This window comes from Ambystoma mexicanum, chromosome 9, assembly GCF_040938575.1.
Source record: "Ambystoma mexicanum isolate Mex_15411 chromosome 9, UKY_AmexF1_1, whole genome shotgun sequence".
Taxonomy (NCBI): Eukaryota; Metazoa; Chordata; class Amphibia; order Caudata; family Ambystomatidae; genus Ambystoma; species Ambystoma mexicanum.
Window position 1 is genome coordinate 1,442,760,511 of NC_090931.1, and position 9,554 is coordinate 1,442,770,064.

General features: G+C 53.9%; 2 pseudogenes; both read left to right on the top strand.

The window, feature by feature from the left end:
* Positions 1-930: 930 nt before the first annotated feature.
* On the top strand, positions 931-1,062 carry LOC138490011 (5.8S ribosomal RNA; annotated as a pseudogene).
* A 477-nt stretch (positions 1,063-1,539) lies between these two features.
* On the top strand, positions 1,540-7,333 carry LOC138490747 (28S ribosomal RNA; annotated as a pseudogene).
* The last annotated feature ends 2,221 nt before the right edge of the window (positions 7,334-9,554 follow it).

Consider the following 9,554-nt stretch of genomic DNA (forward strand, 5'->3'; position numbering starts at 1 on the left):
AACGTGTTTTTGGAAGGAGAAATGGGGCATTTGATTGTGAATTGGGACATGTAGGGCTGGGGTATCTGCTTGTAAGTGGGGGCATGAAGGATCATTAACAGCGGAACAGCCAGAGGTAGAGCCGCAGGCCCGACCTCGGTTGTGTCCCAGGTGTGCATACCCCACAGCCCAGGGGGCACATGGGCAACCAGGTGCCGGAGCTCGGGATTCCATTCCACCGGAGGGGGGTCAGCGACACAGCAAATGGACAGGGACGCCTGGCAGGGTTGGGATAACCTGCTGGGGATGTCCCCAACCACGCAACGGAGAGGGAGCCCCATGCGGCCCCCCTCTCCTCACTGAGCCGGCCGATGTGCTGGCTTTTGCCACGCGTTCCTCTCTCTGACCTGCCAGCGGGCGGGCATTCGTGGGTGCAGGGGAGCCCAGAGTGGGGGCAGCCGTAAGTCTAAGGAAACCTGGCTGTTCTCGAGGGACGCCTCCCCAGGCAGACAGGGACACGGCACACCAGGAGTGAACCCTGAGCCATGGCTCAGCAGGCTTACTCGACGGGCGGGCATCGAGGTTCCAGCCACCCACATCTGTGGGCGGGCGATGGCCAGGACAGTCAGCGCAGCGGGCGACCTTCCCTCTTGCCCAGGTACCTGGATCTCAGCTCTGTGTGGCCTGGATGGGGTTTGAAGACTCTAGCGGCTTGCCTCCATCCTCATGGGAAGCATTGTGCTGCTGCCGGATGTGGGCAGGCTTCCCGGGCTGAGTGCCTGGATTTTTTTGTTGTTTTTGTTTTAAAACCACAATGGTCTTTGCCGACTCCCAAGTGGGGAAGCTAAACGGGGCACTGGGCTGTCTCACCACAGGCGGCGCTGCCCTCCCCACCCAGCCTCACCTGCACCAGCAAGGTCAGGCCGACGTCTGGAACAAAAAGTTGCCTGTGACTCTTGGCAGTGGATCACTCGGCTCGCGCGCCAATGAAGAACACAGCTAGCTGTGAGAATTGGTGTGAATTGCAGGTCACATTGATCATCGACACTTTGAATGCACCTTGCGGCCCCTGTCTGAGGGTAGCTTAAACATCAATCGCCCCAGCGTTCCCACCCAGGGGCGCTGCTAGGGCTGTCGCAGAGACCCCGTTCCCTTTGTCCCCCTAAGGTCAGACCCCAATCAGCACTTTTGCAGGATCCCTGGACCTGGCATGCAGGCTCATTGCCGGCGTGTCCCGGCCTCCTCAGTTTCCTTGCCTTGTGCGGGTTTTGAGAGGGCCGCGCACCCTGGTGTTGGTGGTGGCGGCAGCAGGCCTTAAAAAAGCCTGGCACACCTTCACCCTACCCCGGGCACATGGCTGTGCCGCATGTGGCTGTCAGTGCGGTCCCACGGCTGCTGGCACGGAATGGCCCTGGAGCGCCGGCCTTGCAACCATGTGGGCTTCGGCCACAGATTGGGACAGCATACACTCGGTTGCACCAGAGGCAGGGGGCTGGGGCAACCTACCATACAGCCCCGGACCCGAGGCTAGCCGCCCCAAGCTTTCTACTCCCCCAACTACGGCCTCAGATCAGACGTGGTGACTCGCTGAATTAAAGCATTTTACTAAGCGGAGAAAAAGAAACTAACCAGGATTCCTTCAGTAACTGCAAGGTGAGAGGGACGAGTCCAGAGCTGAATCCCTGTTCAGCGGCGGGTGTGGGAAATGTGGCGTAAAGGAGACTGACTCCCCACCATCGTTCCGGGGGCTCGGGTTCTTCTGATCGAGTTTCACCCTGCGGACGGTGTTCGGCCGGTAGCAGCCTCTGGCACGCCGGGATCGGGTCTGCTCAGAGTCGGGTTGCTTGGGAATGTAGCCCAAAGCGGGTGGTAAATTCCATCTAAGGCTAAATACGGGAACTAGACGGATGACCAACAAGCACTGTAAGGGAAAGGTGAAAAGAACTTTGAAGAGAGAGTTAGCGCGGGAAACCGTCGCGAGGTAAACAGGTGGGGTCCGTGTAGTACGCCCGCAGGACTCAACACGGCGGGCAGGTAGTCTCCTGGAATGGTGGATGCCCTTGTGGGACTGCCGCCCGGACACACCCAGCCCCCACGGGGCGCATTTCCTCTGTGGCGGTGCACCACCATAATGGCTCCAGGTTGGCTGGGGAAACCCCAGGGGACAGGTGGCTCTCCTCTCCGGCAGAAAGTGTTACAGCGCCTTACAGCAGTTTTACTGTGTCCACAGCGCCAAGGGAGATTGACAGCTGCCGCAGCCATCCCAACCCCTCTTGAGAGTCACTGGGGCAGCATCAGGCTCCCGATAACGACTGCCGACTGTGGTGGACCACCCTCAGTGTGCCCCAAACACGTCACGCCGCTGGGTGGGGAGGCACGCAAAGGGTGCCATGGGTCGGAAGTTATGTCGGTTACCCACCCGACCCATCTTGAAACACAGACCAAGGAGTCTAACATGTGCGTGAGTTGGAGGGCAACCCTGTGGCAAAATGAAGGTGAGGGCCGCCGCACGCCGGCTGGGATCCCGTTGCGGTGGACGCACCTCCGGCCGTCTTGCCTGCTCTGTCAGGGAGGTGGAGCATGAACGTGCGTGATAGGACCCGAAAGATGGTGAACTAGGCCTGGGCAGGGCAAAGCCAGAGGAAACTCTGGTGGAGGTCCGTAGCGGTCCTGACATGCAAATCGGTTGTCCGCCCGGAGTATAGGGGTGAAAGACTAATCAGACCATCTAGTAGCTGGTTCCCTCCAAAGTTTCCTTCAGGATAGTTGGTGCACGGAAACCCCAGTTTTATCTGGTAAAGCGATTGATTAAAGGTCTTGGGGCCGAAATAATCTGAACCTATTCGCAAACTTTAAATGGGTAAGAAGCCCGGCTTGCTGGCGTGTAGCCACTTTTTGTAAGCAGAACTGACATTGTGGGATGAACCGAACGCTGGGTTAAGGCACCCGATGCAGATGCTCATCAGACCCCAGAAAAGGTGTTGGTTGATACAGACAGCAAGACGGTGGCCATGGAAGTCGGAATCCGCTAAGGAGTGTGTAACAACTCCTCTGCCGAATCAACTAGCCCTGAAAATGAATGGTACTGAGAGCCGCGGGAGCTAAGCCGCGACAAGTATGAGGGCTGCTGCGGTGCGCACGGAAGCCCGGGCGTGGGCCTGGGTGGAGCCGCTGCAGGTGCAGATCTTGGTGGTAGTAGCAAATATTCAATCAAGAACTTTGAAGGCCGAAGTAGAGAAAGGGTTCCATGTGAACAGCAGTTGAACATGAGTCAGTCGGTCCTAAAAAATGGTTGAGTGCCATTCGGAAGGGACTAGTGATGGCCTCCGTTGCCCTCAGCCGATCGAAAGGGAGTCTGGTTCATAACCCATTATGGTGGAGACGGGCATCCAGTGCAGTAATGCAAACGATCCCAGAGAAGCTGGCGGGATCCCCAGGGAGAGTTCTGTTTTCTTTATGAAGGGCAGGGCACCCCGGAATGTGTTGCGTTTCCGGCGGTGTCTGGTGAGCTCTTCTTTGTCCTTGAAAATCCAGGGGAGATGGTTTAATCTCATGCCGGGCTGTACCCATATCCTCAGCAGTTCTCTAAGGTGAACAGCCTCTGGCATGTTGGAACAATGTAGGTAAAAGAAGTCGGCAAGTCGGATCTGTAACTTTAGGAAGGGCTGGGTCGGTTGGGCTGGGGTTTGAATCAGAGCTGGCCGCGTGTCACGGCTGGACGAGGCGCCCCCACTGGGGCAGCGCCCACTCTGGATGTGAGCCGGGCCAATCATGTGGATCGCCCCAACTGCGGTGGTCGTCTCTCTCCGTTCCCCTCCCAGGGTTCGAGGCCGGCGTTCTTTCTCGGCCGACGCAAAGCAGCTGACTTAGAACTGGTGTGGACCAGGGGAATCCTACTGTTAAATTAAAACGAAACATCGCGTAAGGCTCACGGTGGGTATTGACGCAATGTGATTTCTGCCCAGTGCACTGAATGTCAAAGTAAATAAATTCAATGAAGTGTGGGTAAACGGCGAGAGCAACTATGACTCTCTTAAGGTAGCCAAATGCCTTGGCATCTAATTAGTGATGTGCATGAACGAGATTCCCAGTCTCCCCATCTACTATCTAGCAAAACCACAGCCAGGGGAACACTTGGCAGAATCAGTGGGTACTGAATACCCTCTGGAGAGTCACTCTGGTTTGGCACTCTGAAGAGACATGAAACGTGTAGGAAAAGTGGGAGGCCCTTGGGCTGCCGTTGAAATACCACTACTCTTATTGTTTTTTCACTTACCTGGTGAGGTGGGGGGCGAGCACCCGGCACTCACCACGCACAACCCACTCCAGGGACAGTGGCAGGTGGGGAGTTTGGCTGGGCGGTACACTTGGCTAACCATAATGCAGGTGTCCTAAGGCGAGCTCGGGGAGGACCGAAATCTCCCATGGAACAGAAGTGCAAAAGCTTGCTTGATCTCGATTTTCAGTATGAACTATTGACCTACTTGCTCCCATCACCACTAAAACCCGTAGACCTGACAAACGCTCCTGTTTTTGGTTTAATGAGGAACTTGTAGCCTTAAGACGCACAAAAAGATCACTTGAACACCTCCATAAGAAAAACAATACCCCAGAATCGGCATTTGCCTTCGCTGAAGCCAACAAAACTTATAAATCAGCAATAATCACCCAAAAAGCCAATGCCTTCAACCTCTGCATTACTAATGTGTCCTCAGACAGCAAAGAACTGTTTACCATCCTTAGAGAGCTCGAAAACCCTTGTCAAACCTCAGCGCCTTCTAACGCTAGCAGACTGGTGCACCACTATTCAAAACGCACTCTCATCTAAAATCCTCCTACTGCAAAATAAAATCGATAGTAAAAAAACGCTCCTAGCTGACAAAACTCCACCCACCATATCAATGACCACATCAAATGCCACTACTGGCCCCCCATTTCAATTCACACCAGTGACTAACAAAGTAGTATTTGACACCATAATGAAACTCAAAGCTTCCAACTGTAAAGAAGACCAATTCCCCTCCCACCTAGTGAAACTATGTGCCCCCACCCTCACACCTATCATCACCAAATTCATCAATGCCTATTTCCTTACAAACACAGTCCCCACCAGTATCAAAAAAGCTTGGGTGACACCACTTCTAAATAAAACATCCCTGGACCCAACAATACCCACTAATTACCGACCTATTACAACGGTCCCATTTCTCCTAAAAATAATTGACAAAATAGCCTACTGCCAAATTCAGAACCATTTGGAACAACATCAATTACTAGGAGACCACCAGTCAGATTTCCGTCCCAACCATAGCACAGAGACAGCCCTCCTTGATCTGAAGATCCAAATGGATGCCACTAGAGAAGCAGGCAAACTCTGTCTACTGATGCTCCTGGACCTCTCAGCGGCCTTCGATCTGGTTGACCACGATAAACTCTGCAACACTCTAGCAAACAATTTCAACCTAGCTCAGAACGCTACCAACTGGATCAAATCATTCTTGGCTGATAGGACTTCCAGAGTATCCATCGGCAAAGAATCAGCAGACCTAGTGCCTGTCCCTGCAGGTGTGCCGCAAGGTTCCTGCCTATCCCCCACTCTGTATAATGCCTACACCAAGCTATTATTTGCAGCGTTGGATGCCATGGGTGTCATCTGTACCAACTTCGCCGATGACGCCCAAATCCTCATTCCTCTCTCAGGCAATCATGAACAAGACTCCCTCCTGGTTAACCAAATTTACTCACTCATCCAAAACTGGATGGCTAATAACAGCCTCTGTCTCAACGACGACAAAACCGAGCTCCTCATACTAGGCTCCTCCAGCAAAATCAACACCCTTGAGCCCGCTTTCAAATCATTCACCATCGATGGAACCATAATCCCTGTTCTTAAACAAGTCAAGACCCCAAAACACATTAGCCTCGTCCACTTCCTACACCTCCAAACTCATTTCCCTCAGCCGTAAATTCCTCTCAGCCAACAACTGTGTTACTCTAGCCAGAGCACTCATACTGTCTAAGCTAGACTATTGTAATATCCTATTCCTTGGCACTTCCAAAGCCAACATAGCCAAACTTCAACTCATGCAGAACAAAGCCCTCAGAGCAGCTCTAGGCATCAAAAAATCCGAACATATCTCTAACACCAGAAGAGACCACCACTGGCTCCCCATCCAAGCCAGAATTCTATTTAAAACCCTGCGCATCACCCACAAATGCAGGGCTAACAAAGCTCCCAAATACCTCAACAACACAGTCATGATGAAGCCCCAGACCAGACTTCTCAGGTCCAATAAAAACGCATACCTTGAAACCCCCAGATACAAAAGAGAGAAAGCAGGGGGTAGTAGCTTCAAAACACTGGCCCCCAGACATTGGAATGCGCTACCTTCCCATATTATGAATGAAACCTCCTTCCCTAAATTCAAAAGCTTCTTGAAGACTTGGCTCTTCAATAAGTTCTAACTGAACCAGAGCACTAATCCCCTCCCATTAACTGTTTATACCTGACTGCTTTGTATATTATTGTATATTATTGATTCCTGACTGCTTTGTATATTATTGTATATTATTGATTGCTATTCCTGTGGACCTCTGAGTTCTTTCTAAGATTGCATTCTCCCATTGTCTGTAACTACGCCGTGATACCCCCGGGTCTGGGCGTATAACAAATGTAATAAAATAAAATAAAATAAAATAAAGCAGGGCCTCAGGATCCTTTTGACTTTTTGGGTTTGAAGCAGCAGGTGTCTGAAAAGTTACCAAAGGAATAACCGGCTTGTGTCAGCCAAGCGTTCATAGCGACTTCGCTTTTTGATCCTTCGATGTCGGCTCTTCCTATCATTGTGAAGCAGAATTCACCAAGCGTTGGATTGTTCACCCACTAATAGAGAACATGAGCTGGGTTTAGACCGTTGTGAGACATGTTAGTTTTACCCTACTGATGATGTGTTGTTGCAATAGTAATCCTGCTCTGTACGAGAGGAACCGCCGGTTCAGACAATTGGTGTATGTACTTGGAGGAGCCAATGGGGTGAAGCTACCATCTGTGGGATTATGACTGAACGCTTCTAAGTCAGAATCCCCCTAACCGTAATGGTACCGCAGCGCTCTGGAGCTTCAGTTTGTCCTAGGATAGCCAGGCTCTGGGCCGGTGCGTAGAGCCGCTTGCCTCGGGACTCGGGTGTGAACAGAAGGGGGCCATCTCCTTCGCCCATAGTGCACCGCATGTTTGTGGGGAACCTGGTACTAAATCATTCGTGGACAACCTGATTCTGGGTCAGGGTTTTGTAAGTAGCAGAGCAGCTACCTCGCTGCGATCTATTGAAAGTCATCCTCTGAGCCAAGCTTTTGTCAAAAGGCGCCACAGTGGAGCTGCAAGGGCCTCCATCCTTCCTCCCACTGTGCCGTGGGGCACACAGAAAACTCCCATCTATCCTGGGTGCACACACGTGGGGGTGTGCGGGCTGGGTGTGGGGGGCACTCGTCCCTTCCCGGTCGTGGGAGCCCTTGGGAGGCAGGCGGGAAAGAGGTGTGGCAGCTTAAACCCCAGCACGCAGAGGTGGTAGTGCCTTAAGCCTTGTACGGTGTCATCAGGGCAGGTATGCCCTGATGGCTGCCGGGCAGTCTGGTTGGGGGCCCAACCGGCCATCTGGTCGAGGGGCCAGGGCAGTCGGACCAGGTGGCCCCAGTAGCAGCTGGCCCAGCTGACTCCTACATTTGTCTCCGGTTGTGTTCCAGTCTGTGTGGAATAGCCTGTGTGGAAGTGATTCCCTGCAGGGTGGCTCTGTGGCACAGGCGGTAGACACCTCCGCATCTGGCCCGATGCAGGGAAGAGAGTCTGGGCCTTGGTTCGCTGGTGGCGGCTTAGTGCACGGAGGCTGTGTCTTAAGTCCCGGCCCCAGCGATGATGTTTCCAAGTGCAGAACTTCCACCGAATGCACAGATGGACGTCAGAAACGGAAATTCCAACACCTGTTTCTGACTAAAGTTTCAGCGGAGCTCAGGCAAGTGCAAGTAACAGAATTGGCGACCCTGTGGGGTCCCCGTATCTCTGCACGGGTAGAGGCTGGTAACGCGGCCTGGCCGGAGCTCTGGGGCAGCCGTGGTGCCTTCCCGGTCCTCAGGGTAATGTCACCCTTGTGTGACCAAGTCCGAAATGCAATGCTGGTGTCAAGGGGCGCCCCGAGCGGGTCCCTTTCCTCTGTGGGACTAGAACCACTAAGAGCGGCCGGACCCGAGTTGCATGGCATTCATGTGTTAGTTCCGGTCCCCATGGCAGGTGTGTGTGACCAAGTCCCGAAGCCCAGCGCTGGGAGCCCTGGCGTGGTCGCCGTGCCTCCCAGGAGGGAAAAGTTCCCCTGCCTTGTGCGCAAGTGTCCTGTAAAATTATTTCAGAAAGTTGGCCACCCTACTCACAGAGAGCCATCTGGTCGTGCAAAGCTTTCCAATGGGCCCAGACGGGAAGGGCCTTTGGCCCCCTCTGGCAAGTGACTGGCAGGTGCCCATGGGAAGGGGCGGCAGCACCCACCCTGGCTGTCCTCTAGCTCTGGCCTGGGCTGTACTGGAGCTCTAGAGGGGGGCCTTTAGAGCTTTTCCCTCTGGACAGGGACCCTTCCAGGGCTCCCCCGGGACCGCTGCTGGGCTTGGGGATGGATGACCCACATGCCAGGCAGTTGCCAGATGCCAGGGGCAGCACCCCTGGCCGCCCTCGAGCTCTGGCCAGGCTGACTTGGAGCTTTCCCCTCCGCCTTGTAGATTTTCCCTCTGGGCAGGGGCCGCGACCCTGCCGGGGCTCACCAGGACCGCTGCTGGGCTCTGGGACAGATGACCCACGTGGGAGACAGGCACCCAAGGCCAGGCCCCCTGGCCACCTTTGAGCTCTAGAGGGAGCCCCTTTAGAGCATTTCCCTTTGGGGAGGGGGACACATGTGGGAGACGGGCTCCCTTAGCCCCACAAACAAAGCATTTACGTAAATGAAAGGAGGTGGGACTTTTATCCGTCCAGCATGGGACAGAGTCTTCCAAAACGGGACCTTCCCGCAGAATGCGGAACAGTTGGCTACCCTATCTGCGAGCCCTGCCATCTGGTAGTTGGCCATAGGAATGAATGCAAGGACCAGGTGGCCGGGCTGCTCTGGAAGTCTAGATGGGCGTCAATTAGACATTTTTCTCCAGTTGGGTCTATAAGCAGCCTGGACGCTTTTGCCAACATGTCCCCCTCTGTGACTCTTGTTACACAGATTGCAAGAAAGCTTAGTCACCTTCCTCCAAATTACTATAGACCGGGTGTGAGGGACCTGTCTCCTCTCCACTTTGTTCTCGCTGCCCATCGCGGGCTCCGTAGCACAGCCCCCGGGCCGGCCGGAGGCTGTGCCTCACCCTATGCCCCAGCAGAGACTGGCCTGCTGTGGGCACTCTATCTTGAAGGACTGTGTCCTCTGATTGGCCCTCTGTTCACACATGCTGTTAATACTTTCTCACAGGTCAGATCCCAGCTTCTCTTGAAAAGAAATTGGTTGGTCCACTTTTTGAAAAAGCGTTCTTTAGGCCCTCTTGTCCTGGCACATTTTTGC